The sequence below is a fragment of the Mesoplodon mirus genome (assembly GCF_964341445.2).
Source record: "Mesoplodon mirus genome assembly, chromosome: 1".
Classification (NCBI taxonomy): Eukaryota; Metazoa; Chordata; class Mammalia; order Artiodactyla; family Ziphiidae; genus Mesoplodon; species Mesoplodon mirus.
Window position 1 is genome coordinate 15,227,575 of NC_138976.1, and position 26,514 is coordinate 15,254,088.

At 42.2% G+C, this 26,514-nt stretch overlaps 1 protein-coding gene across 1 annotated transcript in view; it reads left to right on the forward strand.

The window, feature by feature from the left end:
• BRINP1 (BMP/retinoic acid inducible neural specific 1) overlaps nucleotides 1-26,514 on the forward strand; it is a gene marked incomplete at both ends in the record, with an annotated part of 133,508 nt that overhangs the window by 31,980 nt on the left and 75,014 nt on the right. The window lies entirely within an intron of this gene.

Consider the following 26,514-nt stretch of genomic DNA (forward strand, 5'->3'; position numbering starts at 1 on the left):
TTGTCCTCTTGTATGTGGCCTCTTGGAGCATGTATGACTGTCTCTGATCCTTCAAAATACCAAATGGCACTCTTTTGGCATTTAAAATCAGAGTCTTGTATTGTCAATTATCTTGTCTACCCAGCTACATCAAAAGTTCATATATGCAAAGGCTGTACCCTTTATTCTTTGTATTTCCAGCACATAGTAGGTACACATTAAATTCGTTGCTCTTTGTTAAAAATGATGATGGTGATGACACTCTTGGTGTCTTCAGCTCTGCAGAGGGTATATAATTTATGGTGAAAAAAGTTGCTGATCATAGTGATGTTGGCAATGACAAAGGTCAGCGAGAACAATTCTGTTGGTGATAACAGTATCTGCAGTTGGTTCCAATGCTGATGTTTTAATGATAACAAAGATATAGGGATGATGATTTTGAAGGTGCTGCTAATTGGAGGAGGAGGAGAAGTATTACTCTGTTTCTAGTTTGCTCACCTTTTGCCAAAAGATGATGGATAGGAGAGGAGGAAAAAGTAAAGAGAGAGAGGATGGATAAATAGAAAGAAACTAAGAAGGGCGAGGTATAAAAAGAGTCTTGGAGCCAAAAGTCTGAACTTGAAGTTTCCTGGGAGGTATTAATCCCCAAGTACAAAACTTTGGCAGTCAGATGAGTAACTAGACACAGAAAGCTCTAAATTTAGAGTCAGAAAGCTCTGAATTGAAATTGTACCTCTTCCACTTAGCTGTGTGGACCTTGGGTAAACCATTGAACTTCTCTCAGCTTCAGTGCTCCCTTATCTGTAAAATGGGGACATTCTGATTTACCTTTTCCAGCTGGTAAGTGCTTAAAGCCAAATTCCTCAGTTCCTGACACATGCATGCACTTCCCTCATTTGCTCGATTCCCTTTGTGGTCCCTGATCTATTTTGAACATGCAGATCCATTCAGCACCAGTCCCATGAACACCAAGACAGTCTTTCTCACTGGTTTGTTCCATGTCCTGATTTCAGTGATTCTCTAGAACTTTTTTTTTTCCCCATGCCTGCAAGAACTTGATTAGTATGCGAAGGAGTGGCCGGTACACTCCACACTGCAGCTGGAGCCCAGCGCAGAGCAGAAGGCCTTGGGAACTGGGCAATGCATTTCTCAATGGCAGGTGAAATGAACCTGGAACAAGCTAAGCTTTGCTTGTTTCAAAAAGTCTGTCATAAATTAACGTAAAGATGCTCTTTTTCCTCACCAGCCAGAGGACGGGAGCGTTTCAGTAGGCAATTAATCTTGGCTGATCTATATTAAATATTTATCTGCTGAAATGAGCCCAGTATTGTAGTGGTATTTTTCATTATAGGACTTTATCATTTCCAAAGAGATTTCCATGTGCCGGCTCCCTTGTACATATTAAACCCAAATTTCCTGTGGAATGACACATCTTTCTTGGCGGCGACCTTTTCTCTCTGTAACAAGCTACGGATATGTTGGAATTTACAGGGTGATAAACACTTTTATTGAGAAGGAGGGGGAGGAACAATCCAGTATTTGCTTTCCTAATAAAAACCCAGGGACAGAGGATGTGGAAATTGGTGCCTGTTTTTCAGCAGCATCTGGTGAGGGGGCAAGAGTTTGAGATCTGTTCTTGAGAAAGCTCTGGGGAAAGGGGGAGGGAAAGTGTGGCTTTGGTAATCAGCACTACAGTTCCTTGCATTTGAATTGTGTCTTTTACGTTCATTTCCATGATCTCATTTGATCCTCACAAACAACCCAAGAAAAAAGGATGAGTATCTCCATTTTAGAAACGAGTCTCCGAAGGTTAAATGTTTTTGTCAAACACAGAGGTGAGCTGGGACTGGAACTCTGATCAGATATCTGATGGCTGAGTTCAAGACCCTTGCCTGTCCCACACTGCCTCCCACAGGGAGAGAAGGAAAGTGCAGCTTCATTAGCCATTGGCTCTGAATATGAAATTTGATATTCAAGTGTCTGGGTAGCTGGCAATTTGTTAAACCTGATGGTCAGCCTAGGTCTAAGCCGTGCCTCTAGAAAGCAAGGGCATTTCCAAGGGTAATTAAAAGACAAAGAAGATAGATGCAAAATGAGTGAGTGGAAGCATCAAGAAAGGGAAGGAAGGAGAGAAAAACGAGATCTGGTGGCAGACTTTGGAAATGTTAAGGTGCATTCAGAGCAGCTCAACATCCTATTTAACATACCCATCTGGATTCAGCAGGTGTGGAGTGGGACTTGGGACTGTGAATTTCTAGCAGGCTCCCAGATGTCACTGATGCTATTGATCCAAGGACTACAGTTTAAGCAGCAAGGTGGTGAGGAACAGCCTAAGGGGGGACTAGGAGGGGTGGCAGCATCACGTGTCTGTGTAGCCCTTGACCTGGGGGATCTGAAAACTAGGAAAAGGGATTTTTAATTTCACCGCCCCCCCCCCCTTTTTTTTTTTTTGCGGTACGCGGGCCTCTCACTGTTGTGGCCTCTCCCGTTGCGGAGCACAGGCTCCGGACGCGCAGGCTCAGCGGCCATGGCTCACGGGCCCAGCCGCTCCACGGCATGTGGGATCTTCCTGGACTGGGGCACGAACCCGTGTCCCCTGCATCGGCAGGCGGACTCTCAACCACTGCGCCACCAGGGAAGTCCTCACCCCCCTTTTTTTAATCCTTAGAGATAAGCTTGTGTCCCGTGAAAGTAGCAGGTACCTTTGTGATTTTTTGATTCAGTGATTCTCAAACTTAAACCTGCTTCATAATCACTTGGTGGGCTTGCTGAGATTGCTTTACCCCACTCACAGAGTTTCTGAGTCAGTAGGTCTGAGGTAGGGTCAAGGATTTTGCATTTCTAGCAGATTCCCAGGTGATGCTGCTGGTCCATCCGGGGATTTTGAGGATGATTGTTTCAACCTCTTCATTTTAGGAAACGTCACAGGAGGCCCAGAGAGACGAAATGACTTCATTTTCAGTTATAGAACCATTGAGGGGCAGATTTAGGCCCCAATCTCTGTTAACCTCTAGTCCAGTTCCTTTTCTACTTCTCCATAGCTCTGCATCATGGGTCAGGTCCTAGCATCAGTTTCTGTCCTGAAAAAGGTTTAAGAGGAATCTAAGAAGTGGCGGTGAGTGAGGATGATGCCTTGGGCAGTTGTGATTAATATACTATTAAAGAGAAAAGACCATGCCTTCCTCCCAGGGGCAGAGAGCTTTTGTGTCTGTGGTGCACACGGAAACACACAACCTGAGAGGTCATCTGTCACGTCGCTCTCTCCCCTGTGCTCTCTCTCTCACTCAACATGAAAAAAAAAAAAATTCTGGACAAATTTAAATTTGGGGGTTTTGCAAATAAAAAAACAGCATTCTTGTTCCTCACTTGCCTTTTGTAATCCCTTCCTCTTTCTTCCTGGTGTTGCTAAATATTGAATTTTTAAAAGGCTTTTCTGTAACAGTGAGTGGAGATGGGCTTATTCTTCATTGCATCCTTTCTTTGGTTTCTTTCTTTTTCTTTTGTTCCCCATTTTTCTTCTTCTTCCTCATTACTTTTATGTTCTTCCCTCTCTCCCTGTATCCTTCCTTCCCTCCATTCCTCCTTTCCTGGAATCACTGGATGTCAAAAGAGACCCTCAATCATCAAGACCAAGTTGCTTGTCTCTCAGGTGGAAGACCAAGGTCCAGAGCACCTCAGCCCTGTGTTGCTGGGTCTTATAGGAGGGGCTGTGGCCAGCGTCTGGGTACTGCTAAGTGCAGGGCCACGCTGGACCCAAGTGTCATGGTGCCTCTTCTCGGGAGTGAATCTCAACCACTTTCCATCTCAACACTGTCCTCGAGTCTTTAGCACTCTATTCCGCAGCAGTGTCTCTGCTGTGCATAATAATTCTCAGGCAAGGGATGGGGTGGGAAGGAGGCAAGGGAGCAAAAGGCTTTGACCAAACTCTTCAAACCCTTAGAGAATGTGGAGAAGCCAGCACTTCCAGACCTGACTGATAGAAGCTTCAATCTGTCTTTTTGAGAACTCAGTATGTCTATGCCCTATGGCCCTGTAATTCCACTTTAGCAATCATCTTCAAGAAGTACAATGTGACAGAGGTTCATTTCAATGGCATTTTCTGCAACACTGTTTGTACTAGCCAAAAAAGAACCAAAAAATGGAAACAACCTTAATATCTAACAATAAGGATTGGTCAAATAAATTAGGGAACATCCTTATAATACCACAAAGCCACTAAAAAGAATAGAGGCAATCTTTGTGTACTCATCTGGAAAAAAAATAATATATCATCATGTGAAAAATACAGCAAGTTGCAGATACTCACATGACCCAATTTTTGCCTTAAAAAAATTTTATGTGTCTGTAGGCAGTGATGCTAGATTTATATTAGCATAAGTAAAAGAAATAAAAGTACAAAGATATATGGTAAACTAGTAGAACAATGAGTGATTTTAATATTTTTCAAAAAGGAATGCCCCTCCCCCAGTCTTCATATTCCCTGTTAATGGTGATTTATTCCCACATGCTCATAGAAAATCCCATTCATCCTTAATCTCTCTTTCTCTCTCTGTATCTCTCTGTTTCTCCCTGCCTCTTCCTTCCGCCCTTGTCTCCTCATACACACTGCTTAAGTGAGTTTTGAATGCTTACATCAACACTAAAAGACCTGCAGAGGAAGAATGCTCCTTTCCTGGTAGTTCTTCCACAAAGGCAGGCTGATTGATTGCAGATTGCAACCAGCTCCAACTTTCTGTCCCAAATGACAAATGAAGAGCTCTTAAAAACAGAATAAAACATCCCATGTGAGGAGAAGTATCTCTGCCAGGCCAGGCATGAAAGGCAGTGAGCAATGAGAATTGTATGTAATTCCTGACCTATTGGTAGCCTGTCTCATTTCTACACTCAGGGAACCAGTGTAAGCGGTGCTGGCTGGGTTCCTTGGCTTGGCACTCAAGGTCTCTCCATCATCCATCCCCAAACCACAATTATCCCCATCACCTCCCTTTCCTGTACCTTTGTGCTGGAGGCTCTGAGTGTGTCGCCATTTCCTAGACACACATTCTGTGGCTTTACTTATGTTTCTGCCATCAGTTAAACTCCTAAGCAGTCTTCAAGACCTGGCTGAATGCTTCCCCCTCTGAAAAATCTTCTTTCATACATCTCTGCTCTTTCAGAATTAATCAACCTTCAGTTACTCTGTTATTGGAACAGTTATTAGATGTTGCATTGTACTACACTCAGTTGGGGCCGATACTTCACGCCAGATTGTCCTTGAAGACAGGAATCATGTCTCCTTGGTCTCCTAAGTTCCTCCTCATACATAGTAGATGTTCAATAAATGACATAAAGGATGACTGGGGTGAGGGGAATGATTAGGCAATAAATTGAGTAGTGAGATTCCTGATTCAGTTAGGCTTCCTAAATGATTACTATTAAATCTCAATTGGGCTTAATTCAACTGCATCTCAAAGATGAGATACTTTACTCATGTTCTCATGATCTAAAACACTGCATCCTTCCCCTCTCTTTCTATGTTCAACACCTGCCTGGGTCCCAAGAAGTCTCTCCCGAGATCATCTACCATTTTCCTTATGTTGGACGTTTTATTTTACTGCCATCTTTTCAAAATTGTATCCAAAGCTGCTAGGATCCTCTTTGTGCACATAAAACGTTTCTTCTTTTGAATTATTTCCTTAGGATAGATTCCCAGGAGAAGGATTATTAGGTCAAAGCATATGAATATTCTTATAAGCCTCATTAATTTTGACCCCAGTAATTCAGAATTTGTGCTGATTTGAGCACGTAGCGAGCTTTCTTTTCTTTCTTTCTTTTTTTTTTTTTTGGTTTATTTATTCCTCCCTTCCCACTAATGTTTTTGCTTTTTTGTTTTTTTTTTAAGAAGATGTTGGGGGTAGGAGTTTATTAATTAATTTATTTTTTATTTTTGCTGTGTTGGGTCTTCGTTTCTGTGCGAGGGCTTTCTCTAGTTGGGGCAAGCAGGGGCCACTCTTCATCGCGGTGTGCAGGCCTCTCACTATTGCGGCCTCTCTTGTTGCAGAGCACAGGTTCCAGACGCGCAGGCTCAGTAGTTGTGGCTCACGGGCCTAGTTGCTCTGCGGCATGTGGGATCCTACCAGACCAGGGCTCGAACCCGTGTGCCCTGCATTAGCAGGCAGATTCTCAACCACTGCGCCACCAGGGAAGCCCCTGTGTTTTTTTAACATCTTTATTGGAGTATAATTGCTTTACAATGGTGTGTTAGTTTCTGCTTTACAACAAAGTGAATCAGTTATACCTATACATATGTTCCCATATCTCTTCCCTCTTGCATCTCCCTCCCTCCCACCCTTCCTATCCCACCCCTCTAGGTGGTCACAAACCACCTAGCTGATCTCCCTGTGCCATGTGGCTGCTTCCCACTAGCTATCCACCCTACGTTTGGTAGTGTATATATGTCCATGCCACTCTCTCAGTTTGTCACAGCTTACCCTTCCCCCTACCCATATCCTCAAGTCCATGCTCTAGTAGGTCTGTGTCTTTATTCCTGTCCTACCCCTAGGCTTTCATGACATTTTTTTCTTAGATTCCATATATATGTGTTAGCATACGGTATTTGTTTTTCTCCTTCTGACTGACTTCACTCTGTATGATAGACTCCAGGTCCATCCACCTCACTACAAGTAACTCAATTTCATCTCTTTTTATGGCTGAGTAATATTCCATTGTATATATGTGCCACATCTTCTTTATCCATTCATCTGTCGATGGATACTTAGGTTGCTTCCATGTCTTAACTATTGTAAATAGAGCTGCATTGAACATTTTGGTACATGACTCTTTTTGAATTATGGTTTTCTCAGGGTATATGCCCAGTCGTGGGATTGCTGGGTTGTATGGTAGTTCTATTTTTAGTTTTTTAAGGAACCTCCATACTGTTCTCCATAGTGGCTGTATCAATTTACATTCCCACCAACAGTGCAAGAGGGTTCCCTTTTCTCCACACCCTCTCCAGCTAAAGACCTAAATGTAAGGCCAGACACTATCAAACTCTTAGAGGAAAACATAGGCAGAACACTCTATGATATAAATCACAGCAAGATACTTTTTGACCCACCTTCTAGAAAAATGGAAATAAAAACAAAAATAAACAAATGGGAGCTAATGAAACTTAAAAGCTTTTGCACAGCAAAGGAAACCATAAACAAGACCAAAAGACAACCCTCAGAATGGGAGAAAATATTTGCAAATGAAGCAACTGACAAAGGATTAATCTCCAAGATTTACAAGCAGCTCATGCAGCTCAATAACAAAAAAACAAACAACCCAATACAAAAATGGGCAGAAGACCTAAATAGACATTTCTCCAAAGAAAATATACAGATTGCGAGCTTTCTTTTATTTACTTGTTGAAAGGAAATTTGCTAAATAATAAATTGGCACGAACACCATTTCCAGAGTTCTGTTGACAATCTTCCATGCAAACATTTTAAGCATTTTTAGAGGCATCATTTTCTTGTATACAGAATTGATTTGTTAATTATAATTTATTCTCATCAGTTCATTAGTACAGGTTTCAATGATCAACACTTGTTTAACTAATTTCCACCTTTTTCTGCACAATTGATGTGAATGCAGCATTGGTTACCTGTGAAGAGTCCCCCACTAGTTTCATTTGATACATATGTTTTAATCACCTATTACTTGCTGCATACTATTTTAGGTGCTGAAGACAATGTATACGACACAAGCCCCTTCTCTCTAGGCTTTCAAGTCTCATAAGATGTGGGCAGCCCCTCGGGGGGCACCTAGCACAGCCAGGGGCCAGGGCAGAATTCCAGTGGTTTAATCATAGAGCTGAGTTCAGTTGCAAAGGAGTGGAAGTTTACCAACCCAAGACTTTAAATAAGGACAGGTGTTCTAGTTACTACATGTACTAAATGGTATTGGGTTGTTTTCAAATATTAAATTACTCAGCCTTTTCATTAAGGCAGACTGAACTTTCCCCAAGTAGCCTGAAGTTGTTGCTTTATTTCTCTTCTCTACAAAGAACTTTGGAGAGTACCTACGAAGATCAGAGATAAGCTTGGCTCTGTTACTGATTCGCTTTGAGCCCTAGCAAATCAGTGTATGTATCTGAACCTCAGTTGTCTCATCAATGAAATGGAAATAAAGAGTTATATCTGTTTCCTTATTTGGGATGTTACGAGTATATAAAAGTCAACTGACAGAAAAATGCTTTAAATTTAAAAAAAAAAGGGAAGTGGATGAATTTGTCTTATTTACTCAGTTCATACAGGGCCTCCCTTAGCTCTTCAGGGGTCCCTCATCCGTCTCTTAGTTTGAAGCTCCCCACTGGAGCGGAGTCACGAATATAATCTATGGAATGTGTAATGGTTCCCTAATAAGCTCTATATGAGGCCAGAAAAAAAAATGCCAAACAACATCACCAAACAGTCAGGGAGGAAACGCTGCCTCTAACAGTGTGGGAAATAGTTCAGGAAAGTTAGGCTCTAAATACAGCCAGTGCCCTGGGTGCAAGGGGATGCAGGGAGGTCGAGAGGGGTCTGTGAAAGGAGAGGTGTGGGGATCAGAGGAGTCAGGGGTCCTGGAAGAGACGTGAGGCATCATCTAGTACAAACCCTGAATTGTAAATACAGAAGTACATCCCAGAGAAGGTGAGGAACAAGGGACAAGATTTGTCTACCTTGTCCAAGCACTGGGGAGAGGAGCAGTAGGCAAAGGCCATGGGGTGCAGCTAGATTCCTTACAGACAAGGATTAGTCCTGAGGAGGTGGTGAGTTGCCAGCTACTGGAAGGTTCTTCCCCCGCAGCTTTATTAAGACAAAATTAACAGCAAAAATTGTATATATTTAAGGTCTACAACGTGATGTTTTGATATATGTGTACATTATGAAATGATTACACAGTCAAGGTAATTAACATATCTGTCACCCCATATAGTTTCCATGTTTTGTTTGTTTGGCAATTAAGACTTACTGTCCTAGCAGATTTCAAGTATACAACACAGTATTATTAAATGTAGTCATCAGGCTGTACATTAGGTCTACAGAATTTATTCATCATAAATAACTGAAATTTTATACCTTTTGGCCAACATCTCCCCATTTTCCCCATCTCTCAGCCTCAGGCAACCACCATTTTACTCTCTGCTTCTATGAAAGATCTTTAAGCAGAGGTTGGTGACCTCTTTTGAAAATACACCCAACAAGGGGATTGGGGAGTGAGGGAAGTAGGGTGAGCTGTCTTCACAGTGATCTTCAAGGCCTTTATCATAGATGCCATACTTCCTGCCTTGAGAGATTCTCATGACGCTTAAACTTCTAAGAACATTTCTCTTTTCCTGAAAAGTTATAACCTTTTTGTCCTAGCTCAATATGAAAGGCACCTAATTCTGACCATCCGGCACTCATCATTCATCTGTATTAAGCTGTACCACTCAGTTGGGACCTTTTAACTGGCTCTGGGTTTTTTCTCTAGTCTGTCATGGCGAGCTCTTCTCTTGGAATCAGTGGTACGCTGGTAGATGTTTAACAACTGTTCCCAGTGTTTAACAACCATTAACAATGTGTACCCTTCCTGCACTACAAAAGCTCGATGATTAGTATTTGCCATTTTCCCTGGTGGAAATATTCTCCCCATCAAGCTACCAGCTCGATGTCCCTACATGTGGCATTAAGAAGAGGGCCACAGAATCAGCTTTCAGTCAGTAGGAGCTGACTTTTGCAAATCAGTGTCTGGAAATGCTTTCTCAGTTTCATTTATGGACATTTCATTGCTTCTAGTTCATTGCAGAAGTTAATGTATTGGGAGAAGGAAGAAGGAAGGAAAAGAGGAAGTGATATAGAAAGAAGGGAAACAAAGACAGGGCACAACTCAAATGTCCTTCAACAGGTGAATGGATAAGGGAACTGTGGGCCCTCCACAGATAATTTTAAAGGAAATTAAGAAGGAAAAAATATATGTTTATACAGCTGCTTTGGAAAGAATTGGGCTGTATCTATATCATTTAAAATGCACAAGTCCTCTGATCCAGCAATGTTTCTCTTAGTATCTTCCCTAGAGAAAACATGCTCCCCCTATACTGGGAGGTATGGATCAAGGTGTTCATTGCCAGATGATTTGTAAAATAATAGTGAAAATATTAGAAGTGGCCTAGATATCCACTAGGAGGTTAATGCTTAAATACATTGCAGTTTATTCATAGTGTAGAATGCTCTGAAGCAATTAAAAAGAATAAAGCATATTTTTCATTGACATAAAAAAAGTTCTATAGGGGACTTGTGGGGACAAAAATACAAGTTAGAGAACTATCCACAGGGTAGTGTTCCCACATACATTAAACACACACACACACACACACACACAAAACACACAAAGCAATACTTATATTTTCCAAGAGTATATTTATACAGTTGTAAATGTAAAAAGAAAAATAAGGAAGGTTTTACCCTGATAATGGTGATTATCTTTAATTAAAATCTTTTTTTAAAAAAACAAACTGCGTTCATGCGTTGCTTGGATAGTTAAACATAAATGAACTGTCATTAGGAAATATTATGACGGAAACTTATGGACCTTGTTTTAGATGTGTTTAGGAAAGTACCCAATTAAGATTATTGCTGCAGATATTTCAGGAAAATGAGTCCTCAAGTAAAGATGTTTTGTCTGGCTGCCAGGAGGGAGAAAACGTAGAAGAGAAGGGAAGAAGAAGAGAGTGAGGAAGAAAAGATAACAGATAAGCAAATAAAGGAGATAAACAATAAAGAAAAAGAGAGAAGAAACAGAGAAACTAGAGGGTAGTAGGAGGGGTGAAGAGGAAAAGAGAAAAGGGTGGAAGTTTGTGAGAGGACGTCCTCATTTCCTGTGATGTGCTCTCTGTTCCTCTGAGCTGGGAAACACTTGACATTTAGAGAACACAGCTGGTGGGTGGGAGGAGAGAGGAGGGCAGAGGTTTCCTTGGCTGGGTGATCTGGGGGATGACTCAGGAGAAATAGAATATGATAGAATAGAATACTCAGAGGGTAAGGTTGCCAATGGCATTCACTCTCCACTTTTAGCTTCCTGGCCCACTACCGTCTGTATCTAGGCCAAGGCATTCGAGTTTGCATTTTGATAGTCAGCTTCAGCTCTGTGTCAGGACCTGAGAATACAGAGGTAGAGGTGACTTGTCCTTGTCTTCATCCAGAGGGAATATAAGCAATGGACAAATAGAATGAAATAGTGGCAAAGAGATTTGGTCTAGCTGGGCGCCCTTGGGCAAGTAACATAACCTCTCTGCGCCTGATATTTTTGCATCTTCACCTTGGCCTTTGGATGAAACAGTTGAGTGAGACAGTATTTGAAACACGTAGTTAAGCATAAGTGGTCAGTAATTGGTATCTATTAATGAGTACTAAGGAGATCATTATAAAGGACCAACCAATTCAGGCAGGAGAGGCAGGGTGGATATTGGAGATCTGGAAGGTTCCTGGAGGAAGTAGTGCTGGCACTGGGCCTTGCAGGATAAGTTGGACTCAGTGGGCCAATGCTTGCGTGCCCTTCTCCCCCTCCACCCCTCCTTCATGCTGTTTTCAGTCCAGCCTCCCTCCCTTGCTCACAGGGATCCTCACCCCTGGAATTCCTTTATCCCTTTTCCTTCTCACTCAAATCCTCACCACCCCCACAACCCCAGCAAAGTCCTGCCCTTCCATTTGCCCAGCTTCTCTGGCCTCATTTTGGATTCAGATTAAGAATCAGCCAGGGTTCCTATAGAAAACAGTATGGAGGTTCCTCAAAAAACTAAAAACAGAGTTGCCATATGATCCAGCAATCCCACTCCTGGGCATGTATCTGGAGAAAACTCTAATTTGAAAAGATACATGCACCCCAGTGTTCATAGCAGAACTATTTACAATAACCAAGATATGAAAGCAGCCTAAATGCCCATTGACAGATGAATGGATAAAGAAGATGTGGTATATATACATGGTGGAATGCTACTCAGCCATTTAAAAAACATGAAGTAATGCCATTTGCAACAATATGGATGGACCTAGAGATTGCCATACTAAGTGAAGTAAGTCAGACAGAGAAAGACAAATATATGATATCACTTATATGTGGAATCTTAAAAAAATGATATAAATGAACTTATTTACAAAACAAAAATAGACTCACAGACATAGAAAACAAACTTATGGTTACCAAAAGGGAAAGCAGGTTGGGGGGGGATAAATTAGGAGTTTGGGATTAACAGATACACACTATATAAATAAAATAGATAACCAACAAGGACCTCCTGTATAGCACAGAGAACAACATTCAGTATCTGTAATAAACTATATGGAAAAGAATCTGAAAAAGAATATGTATATATAAGTAATCGAATCACTTTGCTGTATAACAGAAACTAACATGACATTGTAAATCACTTTAAACACTTCAGTAAAAAAAAAAAAAAATTAGCCAGGCTTTACACTCATTTGCCCTCTAATTGTTGCAGAGAATCATAGTATGTAATGACAAGGACTATCCAAACCTTCCATTTTATAGATGTGGAAACTGAGGTCCAGGGAAGAGAAACAGCTTGCCCAAGTTCACAGAACTCTGATGATAGAGCCAGAAATAGGATCCTACATGCATTCTGTTTTCCAGAGTTCTCTGAGTTTTATCTCCTGTGTAGGTTATCAATGTCTTAGAGTGACCATTATTTTCTACTCCCCAGGCAGTGGGTGCTGACAACTGCTAGAACTGTGCTCAGGAAGCCACCCTGAAGCCCCCTGCTGCTGGTGTGCTTCCAGCACCTGCATGTACGAGGGGATCAGGGATTCTGTACGCACTTCCCTCCCAGGTCCGCATTCTCTGACCTGACAACCGCCTCTAAGGACAGAGAGCTTACACAACAAGGCTTAGTTCAAACTGCTCTCATTTTTACTTATAAACATGAGTAAATACAACATAAATGCAGATTACCCTGAGTTATTCAGTGAAAAAGAGAGGGCACTGGTACAGAAACAGCTGTCACAGAGAAGCATCTACTTCCACATTGTGGCCGCTGAGACCCTTTTGGCCCTGAGGGAGGCTGGTCTTTGATGTTTATCGCTAGAGCAGGAAAAGGTGTGGAAAGAAAATGCCTGGGAGTAGCAAGTTCAGCACACACAGGGCCTGTGTCCCCTCCGGGCTGCCCCTACAACCTAGGTTGTGTCTGGGTAGCTGGCTTTCCTTATCCTGGGAGCTGGCCTGTTGGGACTTGCAGGTGAGACCCTTGAGGCGTGTTCCACAGTATTCTGGGAGAGAGTGCTTTCATCTGCTTCTAAGAATTCAGCATTGACACACTCAGTTCAACATGGATGCCCCAGATCAGCACACCCAGCAAGATGCCACTTTGAAGTACTCTCCCTATCTATCTACACACACACATGTATACACATATACACATGTATACATGTATATTTAATATGTAGCAAAGTGTAATATTCTATATAATTGTCTTCAAAAATAACTTCCCCCAAATTTTAATTTTAATATATATTTTTGAAATATTTCAAAAAAAAGTAAATTTTGAAAATTTTTAATAATGGAAAGGAAAATCAACAGCTATATGTGCATTTTAAAATTATTTATTTTTAAATTTTTTTATTGGGCAAGAGTTGATTTACAATGTTGTGGCAGTTTCAGGTGTACAGCACAGTGATTCAGTTTTATATATGCGTGTATATATATTTTCTCTTTCAGACTTTTCCATTATAGGTTATTACAACATATTGACTATAGTTCCCTGTGCTCTACAGTAAGTCCTTGTTGTTTACCTGTTTTGCATATAGTGATGTGTATCTGTTAATCCCATACTCCTAATTTATCCTTCTCTCCCTTCCCCTCTGGTAACCGGAAGTTTGTTTTCTGTGTGTGTGAATCTGTTTCTGTTTTGTATCTACTTCTTACCTAGATTTGAAAATCATTCACGTTGGCTGCATCTGCTTTCTCTCTCTTTGTTCTCTCTCTCCTTCTCTGAAATAACAGAAATGCAGCCATCACATCCCCCCACCGCAATATTTTGGCACGCTTCTTCTAGGAATAAGCATGTGCATAAATAATAAATAAATAAATCTATTCATATAAATAATACATCCTCCTATAAATAATAAATGCATACATTTCATAGCAAATAAAGAATTATACTATTAAAACCCCATAGAAAATTAACAATAGTTCCATAATACAATCTAATAAATCATATATATTTATTCAAATAGTCTCAATATTCTCCAAGACTCTTTCATTGCTATTTTTCTTTCCTTTCTAGGATCCAATCAAAGTTCATACATTGCTCTTTTTTTTTTTAAATCCAAAACCATCCATCCCAGCCTTTATTTATTATTTTTTCATGACACTGACTTTGTGAAGACTCCAGAGCAATACTTACAGAGTGTTTCCATTCTGGATTTGTCTGATTGTTTTTATGTGGTGTTCTTTAACCTACCCCCTGTCCCCTGTATTTCCTGTAAACTGGAGGTTGGGTCTAGACTCTTGATTAGATACAGAATACTTTTTTTTGGCCATAATACTTCATGGGTGATGCTGTGAGTGTCCAGCATGCATGGTAGGGGCTCTTCCGTTTCATCTCATGACATCACCTCTCCTACAGTGTGTGGACTTCTGGACACAAATGCTTCAGGCATTTGGGTATCCCTCAGGCAGCTCTCAAAGAGTGAACTGAGTGATTTCTATCCCAGAACACGAGGCACTTGAGTTCCCAGACTGTAAATAATTTGGGGCATCTCTGTGACCCTAACCACCCATCCCTCCCTTTGCTCACCCACCAGTGCTACACATTCATATCTGCTGAAGGTACCATCTCCACTGCCACCACCTCCAGAAGACACCATATGAATTCCCAGTATGAATTCCCATTCACCCTTCTCCCCAGTTTAGAGTGCGCCATATTCCGTAAGTACTAATACTGAGGGTCTGCACAGGCTAAGCTCTGGGGATGATGCAGTAAATAGAGAACTCCTGGTGTTCCCTGATGTTACAGAGCTTAGAGTTTAAGTTTTCTCCACTGGATCGAATTCCTTGAAAGGGAGGGTTCATCTTGTTAACCATTAGGTCCCCAGCACCCAGCAAAGAACTTGCTGGGCGAGTCACATTGGGCACCAGCTGGACCAGCCTGAGAAGTTCCCACCTGTCCCCTTCCCTTTACCCAGGATTGGTCAAAGTCATGGACTTTGATTGGACTTTGATTGGTGTGTTCCAGGGTGGAGCCTCAGGGGAGAGATCAGCCTGTTCTGGGAAATGGCCTCTTGTACTCCCTTCTGCTTTGCCCTGGCACGTACATCCTGTTCTTGAAATGGAATGGGAAGCTCTAGACTGTGTTCAGCTGTGGAGTAGAGGTGGGGAAGGAGGCCCTCAGATCAGCTTTGGTTCAAGGCTGTTGACGTTGTTCTGGCTCAGAAACAACTTTCAACATGGGGGACCAGGTGAATTTAGTTGCGTTGAGAATAGAAGCACCACTGGTGACAGAGGCTGTGTCTCTGGGAAGAGATCCTGATCTAAGGCAGGGTTTGTAGGCCCTTGTGTTCCTGGCAAATACTATCTTAATACCACCTGCTTCATGTCACCCTCAGCAGCTGGTGTCCACAGGTTGAATGAATGGGTGAAAATCCGTAAGTCTCACCTCATGATTTCTCCTGGAATCTGTCTCATCGGTGAGCAGTCCCTCTTCTCTCCCTCGCAGGTTTTCAGTGACGTGGCTCATATGGAGGTTGTCCCAGCACCCGTCCCCTCCTGCCAGGCATGAGGCTTCTGGTGGTGGCAGTCCTCCCAGTTCCCATTGTGCCTAGTCTGCCTGCTCACATTCTGCTCAAACCCAGGAGGCTTGGGTTTAGCTTCAGTTAATGCATAAGAAAGACTGGTCCTGAGCTTCCCACAGTAACTCCACATCCTGGCCTTCCAGAGGGATCTCTTGTTCTCCCTCCCTCCGTTCCTCCCTTCCCTAGGTAAATGGAGTCTTGAGTAGCCATTAGAGAGCTTCTGCCAACAACTGGCACGAACAAAATCCTTTTGCTAAACATCTCCCAGACTTTCCCTTTAAAGGGGGACCTGTAGCCAGAGAAAGCTCTTTCTAAACTTTCTAAATCTGCCCTCTTATTATGTGATTCTCCTCTTCATCATCCTCTAGATGAATCCCTTTATAATCTGCCCATCATCCATTTTTCTAGCATCTTCTTTCACCATGTCCACCAACCCCTCCACCCTCCACCTACCTGATTCCCTTAAAATTTTTCTTATTCCTTCATATACTCCATGTTCTCTCTCACCTCTGGGCTCTTCCCTCTGCCTGAAACACTCCTCTTGTTCCTGTGCTTCGGCCTAAATATTTCTGCAGGTATCATCTTACTTTTCACTTCCTCCAAGAAGCTTTCAGGAAAACCCCTCGATTAGGTCAGATGCCACAGCTACGTAATACCATTACTTCCTGTACTCGCTTCGCCAAAGACCTTATCATATCGTAATGTAATTAATTATCATAATTATTTATTTCTTATACTGACTCTGTCTTCCAGATTGACTGTAAACACTGCAAGGCAGGAACTATGTCCATTTTCTCCCAGACATATGAACACCCATCTCTAGTGTGGTTCCTAGTGAATAGTGGGCACACATTGGTTAGTTGAATAAATCTTCACTCAGATTATTTCTGAAGGTGAGTGGGGCGAATCACTAATATTTCCTGTTCAACTCCCTCTCAAATGCAGATTTGTATACACAGCTGCACACTGGACCTCTCACCTGTATTTCGGGTAGATATCTCAAATATATCAGGTCCAAACCTGTACTTCTGACTGCCCCTCCCCATCACTAGCCAAATCTGTCTTACCCATAGCCTTTCCCATATCAGTTCATGAAAGATCCATAGTTCCAGTGGCCCAAGCCAAAAGCCATTTGCTCTTCCTTGATTCCCCTTGTTCTCTAACACCTCTCATCTAATTTCTTAGGAAACCCTATGTTTGCTAACTTGAAAATATAAACCCAGAGCCTGACCATTGCTTGTCCCCTTTCCTGTTCCTCCCTGGTTCAAGCTGTTGTTCTCTCTCTTCTGGATGATGGCAGAAGCCTCCTGTATGATCCCCATGCTTCTCCTCTTGCTCTACCGTGTTCCTATTAACACTGAGTGAAATGTAAGTTAGATGATGCCAATTGTTTAGCTCAGTGACCTGCAATAGCTCCCCGCTTATTTCAGGATAAAACCCAACATCATCCCATCACGGTACTCACCAAGGTCTTCCATGGTCAGTCCCTCTCTCCCTGACATTACCTGCTGCTACGCCCTGCCCCTCACTCATGCCTCTGCAGTCACCAGCTCTCCTGGTGTCTCCTCTGCTTGGAAATCTACATAGTTCACTCCCCACCTCCTGCAGGTCTTTTATCAGTGACCTTGACCGTCCTATTTGAAACGGAGCCCCCTTCTGCCAGCACTTGCCTTCTCCCTTACCCTGTTCCACCTTACCTTTTTTTTTCCATAGTATTTATCATTTTTTATTTTACTTGCTTAAACCATTTACATTTTTTGGTCTGTCTCCTCCTACTAGAAAAGAAGTTTCAAAAGGGAAAGATCTGTGAATGTTTTGTCCATTGATAGATCTCAGGTGCTTAGAACAGTGTCTGGGACTTAAATATTTGCTGAGTGAATGTATGCATGCATGAGTGAATGAAAAATTGGATGGATGAGTGGATAGTGTGGCGAAGTGTAGAGAGCAGAGTGTTCCAAGTCACATACCTATGGACCTTCAGGTTCAGCATTTAAAAAATGGAGTAAATAAAAATCGCAACACATAGGGTGGCCTTGAGGATTAAACTCAGGTATTTGAAAGGTACTTTGCAAACTGGAAGGCACTGTATAAATGTTAGCTTAAAAAGGGGGAAGGGAGAAAGAATTTTAAAAATTGGAAAGAAAGCATGAAGTAAGAGTGTCCAGCAGGGGATTATATGGGCAAACTCCCACAATCCCAATGCAAGTACTGGACAGGATAAGACACTGGTAAATATGAAGTGGAAGAAACTCAGGCTAAAAATGCTTCATGCCCCTAAGGAAGGGGAGGGTGAATCATTCCGCAAGCATTTACAAGGAATCTAGAAAATGGCAAGCCACTGCATTCAGACAGAGTTGCACTGGTATTGATAATCACACAGTGTTTTATGGGGACAAGCCCCAAATGCAAAAGAATTGTAATCCAGGGTCATGAGAGGTTTAGGTACCTGCATTGGGAAAGCAGGGGAGGGAAGGACAATGATTATAATATAATACTCACCATTTATGAGCCCTCTATATGGCCAACCCTTTACATCTATTATCTCCAACAGGAAACTTGGGGAAGAAGGGCCTTTATCATCCCCACTGTGCAGGAAATTAGCCCAGAGAATTTACGTGATGGGTGAAAAGCCACCCAGCTGATTCGAAGCAGAACTGGAACTTGAACCCCATTCTGACTTGATTTCCAGGCCTGTCCTCTTTCTGCTGTATGTTAACCGTCTCTCACATTCTGCTCTGAGATGGAGGTGTTAGGGAAGTTTCCATACGTGAAGTAGGATTTTATTTTGATCCTGATGGATGGCATTTGGACAGGTGAATTCTTTGGGTTTAACAAATATTTATTGAGCACCTTATAAGTGCTGGGCAGGGTTAATAGGCTCATGCAGTGAAGCATCCGATGAATAAGACAATGTCTTTGTCCTCCTGGAGTTTATGTTGTAGTGGGGAAAAGGGCTGGACCTGGACAGTATATAGAGGAAGATAACAAAGTGTAAATGAATGGATAAAATAATTGCAGATAGTGACATACTTGTCCTAAATAAATGAAAATCAGGTAATGGGATGGGGGCTAGTTTAGCTTTGGTGGTCAGAGATTGCCTCTCTGAGCTGGTGGCTAGGGCAGCACTGTGGACATCTGAGGGAAGTGTATCCCGTGCAGGCTATAGAGACACTGAGGGCCAAAGCATCCAGGCCTATCTGAGGAAGGCCACGGAGGTCAGCGGTGCAGTTAATGGGAGAAGAGTGGTAGAAGGTGAAGTTAGAGAGGTAAGCAGATTCCAGGTCATGTGAGCTATGGTAGAGAGATTCAATTTTACGTTAATTAAATCACTGTGCTTACTCAACTTCTCTCCCATTACTCCTCCTTATTTGCTTGGATCACCTTCTCAGTGCCTTTGCTGGATCCTTCTCTTTACAGTCTCTAGATATTAGAGCACTTGGGGTCTCAGCCTTTGGACCTCCTTTCCTGTGTCCATGTTCTGATGATCTCATCTGTTCTTTTCTGTTCTTGAGGCTTTATAGAATCTCTCCCGATGATTCATATTTATATTCCCAGCCTAGACCTCTCCCTGAACTCAGACTCATATACCCAACCGTTTAATAGCCTTCTTAAATGCGTCCCATCAAAGTCAGAATTCTTGGTTTCCCTTTTCAAATGTGCTCCTCTACCAATGTTTCCATTTTTGTCTAATGACATTACTATCAACCCCATTATTTCTACTCCAAACCCAAAGCATCCATGGTTCTTTTCTTCACACCCCTATATCAGCAAATCCTATAGATTTTTTTTTTTTTTTCGGTACGCGGGCCTCTCACCGCTGCGGCCTCTCCCGCTGCAGAACACAGGCTCCGGACGCACAGGCTCAGCGGCCATGGCTCACGGGCCCAGCCGCTCTGCGGCATGTGGGATCTTCCCGGACCGGGGCATGAACCCGTGTCCCCTGCATCGGCAGGCGGACTCTCAACCACTGCGCCACCAGGGAAGCCCAATCCTATAGATTTTACTTACAAAATACATCTCCAGTTTTATTGTATCTAGACCACTGCTACCTTCATCCAGGCCACTGTCAGCTTCCATTAGACCACTGCAGTGGCCACCTAGTGGCACCCCTGCTTCCAGCTGTGTCATTTTCCATCTTCAGCTCTCATCCACAAAGCAGCCAGAGTGATCTTTCTGAAACTTAACTCGAATCCTATCACCCTTCTCAGACTTGTCCAGTGGCTTTTCATTACTCCTAATGGAAAATCCAAAACCCTCATCATGGTCCACTAGGACTGACTCTATGCAGGCCCTGCCACCTGTCCCTCCCTCTCCAAACTGGCCTTCTTGTCATTTTTCAAATACTCTATGTTCACTCTCAGCACTGGATATTTTGCCATTGCTTTTCGCTTTGCCTGAAACAAATCTAACTCTTCTTTACCTCATTTGGGTCTCTGGTCCTATTTCTCTTCATTAGAGGAGTTTCCAGTGCCCCCATACAAAAGTGAGCCCCCTTTACCTGTGTCATTTTCTGTCCTCTTACCTTGTTTCATTTTTCTGTGAGACTTACTGTGGTCTGGCATTTTATTGCATATGCACTGCTTCATTTATTGATTGACTCTCCTACTAGAATGTGAGCTTAATAGTTTGCCTGTTCTTTTCACTGCTTTATCTCCTGCATTTAGAAACTACATCAAACATATAGGTGCTCAAAAAATATTGGTTGAGTGAATGAATAGATGGGAATTCATGGAATCACCTCAATTATTTCAGAACCTACCATACGCCAGGTCTTAAGATAAGTGCTAAGAATAGCCTGAACAAGCTAGCTTCTTCCCACTCTCAGGCAGAATGCATCATGGAGCAGGGACAGAAAGAAGTAAACAGGTAATTGTAGTACAGGGTAATATATACTTTGATTGAGAAGTGCAAAGTGCTCTCTATTGGTGAGTAAGAAGGAACCAGGTAAAGTAGGGGAATCGTTTTTCCAGCAGAAAATAGTACATGAAGGTAGGAAAGCCTGGATGTAAGAGTGGGTTGTATACTTGATGGAGCTTAATAAAAAATAAAGCTGTGTAGGGCTTCCCTGGTGGCTCAGTGGTTGAGAGTCCACCTGCCGATGCAGGGGACACGGGTTCGTGCCCCGGTCCGGGAAGATCCCACATGCCGCAGAGTGGCTGGGCCCGTGAGCCATGGCCGCTGAGCCTGTGCGTCCGGAGCCTGTGCTCCGCAGCGGGAGAGGCCACAGCAGTGAGAGGCCCACGTACCACAAAAAAAATAAAAAATAAAAAAATAAAGCTGTGTACTGGCCAGGGCCAGGGGGAGGTTAGGAATCAAGAAGAAGCTGGTGAATTAAGTAGGCGTGGAAGGCATTCCGCTCAGAATTAAGAGGTCTGGGCTATGTTTAGGTGGTGTCTGGTGTCTGGAATGTTCATAAAAATGTAAGGGGTGGGGAGGGATAAATTAGGAATGTGGGATTAACAGATACATGCTACTATATATAAAATAGATAGACAACAAGGACCTACTGCATAGCACAGGGAACTATACTCAATATCTTTTAATAACCTATAATGGAAAAGAATCTGAAAAAGAGTGTATATATATGTATATGTATGTACATATATATGTATGTATAACTGAATCACTTTGTTGCACACCTAAATCATTGTAAATGAACTATATTTCAATAAAAAATGAAAAAAATTTGAAAGAAAAGAAAAATGTAAGGAAATGATATTAGTTAGGAATGGGTCCACAGAGCAGTTCAGTTTGACTGGAGTAAGGATAGGGTAATAGAAGGAGCTGAGACTTTCAGGTTTAACTCTGGTCATGAGGACTCTTGAATAGGAATTCAGAGAGTTTCCTATTTATTTTGTAGACAGTGAGGGCTCACTGATGGCTTCCCAACAACGTGGAGGCGGCATCATGAGCCAGTCCACACTTTGAGAAGAGAATTCTGGCTGTGATCTTGAGCAAGAATTACAGAGTTGTCGAGGTGGAAGCAGGGGAGTCAGGTGGGCGGCGTTTGCACTTCCATGTGTTTTGTCTAAGAACCTCATTTTATTTAATCCCATAAGAGTCCTTTCCTGCAGATCTCTGGACTTAGTAGATGTGCTACTGATTGGAAAAGGGAAAAATGAAACCACTAAGGTGTTGAAGATTAATTCCAAAATTCCTCACTTCTGGGGTTTAAATTGCCACCTCTGCCTACGCGTGGAACAGGGTGCAGTAAGAAATAGAAACAGGAAGTCACAGAAGACTTGGGCAATTTGGAAACAGGGTCCTAAGGTAACGTGCCAGACTCCAGGGGCTAAGCATCGGCAGTGAAACAATCTGATTGCTGAGGGTACTTCAAAGACATGAGTTTCTTAATGCTGGAAAGGAGAGAAAATGTATTCACAAACTTGTACTGCCTTGACTTATTTAAGAATTATTTACTTGGGCACTTTATGGTTCCAGTAGAATATAGAATATAGTCCCCGCCCCATGTAGGTTACTGTCGAGAGGAGGGGATGACAATAAATCATCACATATGTCCACGATTGCCACTTGAGTTCAGTGGTCGGGGGGACCAGAGCTGGCTGGGGAGATGGGGAAAGTTTCCTGTAGAAATGACCTTCAGCTGAGACCTAGTAGGTAGGGAAAGAGTTTACTAGGAGGGAATGATGGGAAGATTGTCCAGAGAAGGGGAAACATCAGAGCCCTTTGGTCCTGAGGTTCTCAATTTTGCTCTATAGAGGGGTCCCCTGGGAGCTTGTTAGAAAGGCAGAGGCTGAGACTCTTTGCTAAGTTTGAGTGAGCTGTTGTTTCTGTATTTTAACATGGATTCCCACCAAATTCTGGTGCAGCTGGCTTATGGATCCCATTTCACAAAGCACAGATAGAATCTGAGTCTGAGTTTTCAAATTGGGCTCTGAGCTTAGCCTGAAGGGGGGTGGTGGTGAAGGGAGAGACAGGATTCTGCAATCATCCCCATTCCTGGAGAAGCTCTGCTTATATCAAATTTACCTATTTTGCAAAACATTTATTGGAAAATTATTATTTGTGTTTTCCCCAGAAAAATGCAAGTTCTTTGTATTGTTCACTTCTGGAGCCCTAGCACCTAAAATAGAGACAGAATCATGGTAAATCCTCTAAAACAAGCAAACAAAAACTTATTTGAAAGAATGAATTTGTGAATCAAATGTTTCATGTCTAAACAAAAGTCTGAAAGCCAGTCGTCCAACCCAACTGTCCATTTTACAGATGGGAAAAGTGAAATCCAAAGATGAATCATGGCTTGTCTAAGGTAGCCCAGCTTATTATGGTAGAGTAGATGGTAGGTTTATGATGCTTTTGCTCGAAGGCCAGTGCTCATTCTTCTAGACCCAATGTTAGTCTTTAAGGAGGCCAAAATGTTGGCAGTCCCTCACTGAAAATGCAAGAGGTAAGTAAGAAATACAAGCTAGTTTAAGAATAGTTCATATAAAATCATAACAAGCAATTAGCTTGCTAGACAGAATATTGGGTTGCAAGTAATCATAAGTCACATCTGGTGTGCACATAGTGTGACAGAGTTAAACCTGGGTGGGTTTTTGAATCTGAGCTTTCTCATCTGTAAAATGGGGATGATTATAACCACCTCCCAGGGGGCTTGTGCTTTAATGCAAAGCACCTGGTCCATATTCGGTGCCCAATATATATTTATGCTTAGGCATATGGATCTGAAAAATCAAGCCTGTCCAGTGTTAGAAGAGAGATATTGTTTGTGGCTGAGTCTATGGATTTAGATGGATAAGCATCTGTGTAGGAGAGAGAGGGAGCTAGGCTCTTCTGGAAAGTAAAGTGAACTTGCAGGAGAGTGGTTGATTGGCAGTGACTTTCGTAGCCTATGGCCATTAAAATACCTTTATGCCCAAGAAAAATAACACTTGCTAGTCGTTTATGGACACACAAAAAAGAGGAACTGAAGGATCATGTGATGGAGAGGAACCGTATTTAGGTGCTGTAGGAGAAAAAATAAAATTAAAATTCAGAGTCTGGGGGTAGCCATGGGATAGACAACAGGGCTGACGTCTCTCATTGTGTTTTGGAGTATCATCCAACTAACTCAGGGGTAAAAAAAAAAAAAAAAAAATTAAATAGGTAATGTCTTCCATAACTTTAGTTCATCTTGGTGTCTGTGTGAGACCAGTATAGCTGTCAGTGATTGCAAGGAAACATTTTCAGTTCACCTGGGCACTCAGAAGACAGCTCATGTTCTTTCCTGAAACACGTTGGGTCTCCGAGTGCGTAAAGACAGCAACAGCAACACTCTGCAGTGACCGTGCGGGTTCTGAATCCCTTCTGTAAGCATCTCTGTCAATCAGCTACTCAGACTCTGCTTTGATATCTTTAGACAAGGGCTCCCTTCTTCCCTGTTCTATCCTGATTCATTCTGACAATCAGAAAAAGCTTGCTATATTGAGTGGGACTTTATCTTGCTGTCAGTTCTTCCTGGTCATTGCAGTTCTAGCCATTGGAGCCAGGTTTTCATGGCATTACAACTCATCACATTCCACCAACTAGGAAAATTGGCAGTATCTTCCTTCTTCCTTCAGTGCTTGGGCAATCAAATACCTCTGAGAATGCCTTAGACCCCCCAGAAGGTATTTTTTTCATCATTGTATATATTAAGTCAATTACCTTGTTTAATCATCAAATCATAAATTCCACTTGAAGCATGTTTATTTTCTTAACTCAGGTGTGATCCGGGCGTTTTTAAGAAAATCAGTTCCTTCTAATTTGTATGTAAATAATGACTTTGTTATTTAGGCTTTAAAGGAGATTCAAGCAGGCTGTGTGGGAAACATCCTCATTTTCTAATTTTCTTTTGCCCAATGTTTTAAAAATATTTTTAGGGCAAAGGAATTTTTAAAAACACAGAATTTAATGATCTATCTATCTCTATTGAGTAGCTTAATCTATAAATCTTTGATCTGGCATTTTTTATTATTTCCTTAAAATACATTATTTGACTGGCCAGCTCAATGGGTTAAATCAGGATCAGCCAACTTTTTCTGTATAGGGCCAGATAGTACATATTTTATCCTTCATGGGCCCTATGGTCTCTGTTGCAACTATTAAACCCTGAGATTATAGTGCAGAAGCAGCCATAGATAATACGTAAACAAATGAGTGAGACTATGTTCCAATAAAAATTTATTTCCACAACAGTCAGAGGGACAAAATTGGTCTGTGGGCCATAGTTTGTCGACCCCTGAGTTAAATCATTCTTAAGAACTTTGATACATACAAGTAAAGGATGGCTTTAGACCCCCCAATTCCTGGTATAAGACCAGAAATTCAGTGAATGTGTGTTGATTGGATTGAAGAAAAAGGTATTTCTTAATAAGTTTAAAGCAGGGACAGGAAAGCTTTCTCTATAGGGAAACAAAAGGAGGACCTAGCTGGGAATGCGGATTCGGGGGAGGCTCTCAGATGACAGCACACTTGCTAATCCTAAAATATTTTAACGAGAAAAAAAATTGGCAAGTAAATGCAACATTACTTTCTAGGGAAGAAGTTTGCTTGTTTTTCTCCTAGAAAGATGTGCTGTGGCAGAGGGAAATGAGCAGAGGTCTGCATGTGCAAGACTTGGATTTTAAAACCAGCTACTGATAGCTGTGTGTCCCTGGGAAAATGATCTCCCCTCTCAGAGTTTCCATATTTCCATCTAAAGATCGAAGGCAATATCAAGATGTTCTCTGTGGTCCCTTGGAGCTCTCAAATTTTGTGATCTGAAAAAGAAAATTCATCTAACTGCAATGTTTAATAGGATTTATGACAATTGGAAAATAATTGCTGCTCCAAATTTTTATTAATCTATATTTAGTTATGACTCATGCTTTCACAATAGATGTTTTGGAAATAAGCAGAGAGACAAATTGAGTAAACAGAATTTTAAATATTTTATTTATATGCAGTTTGTGTGATCCCTAGAGCCTATGGGCATATTAAGATCATTTAAAACATCCATTAAAAGTTATGTGTTATGAGGGGCTTCCCTGGTGGCGCAGTGGTTGAGAATCTGCTTGCCAATGCAGGGGACACGGGTTCGTGCCCCGGTCCGGGAAGATCCCACATGCCGCGGAGCAACTAGCCCCGTGAGCCACAATTACTGAGCCTGCGCGTCTGGAGCCTGTGCTCCGCAACGAGAGGCCACGATAGTGAGAGGCCCGCGCACCGCGATGAGGAGTGGCCCCCACTTGCCGCAACTAGAGAAAGCCCTCACACAGAAACGAAGAGCCAACACAGCCATAAAAAAAAAAAAAAAAAAAAAAAAAAGTTATGTGTTATGAGACAAACTCCCCTTTTAGAATGCCTTGCCAAAGGATAAATAACTCACATTTATTGAGTAGCTACTACTGCCAGATTAATTGCATTCATTATGCTGAATCCTTCCAGTAACCCTGCAAGGTAAGTACTAGGATTCCTATTGTACTGATAAAGAAAGCTCAGAGAGGCTGAGCAATCTGCAAAGGATCACTCAGCTAATGAGTGGCTTTCTGCTGGGATTCAAAGCCAGGCCTTTCTGGCTGTAAACTCTGAGCTCCTCCCACACTGCCACAATGTCAGGAAAGGACCTGTTTGGTGCTGCTTTTTCAGGTGCTCAGTGTATCATTTGCTTTTTCTCGATACGCCATATTTCGTTCTTCTGCAGAACGTCGCGGGTGCTTCCGACAAGGCAGTTTGGGACAGTTAACACCTGTCCTCCGCTGGCCTGGTGACACCAGAGTAGTCA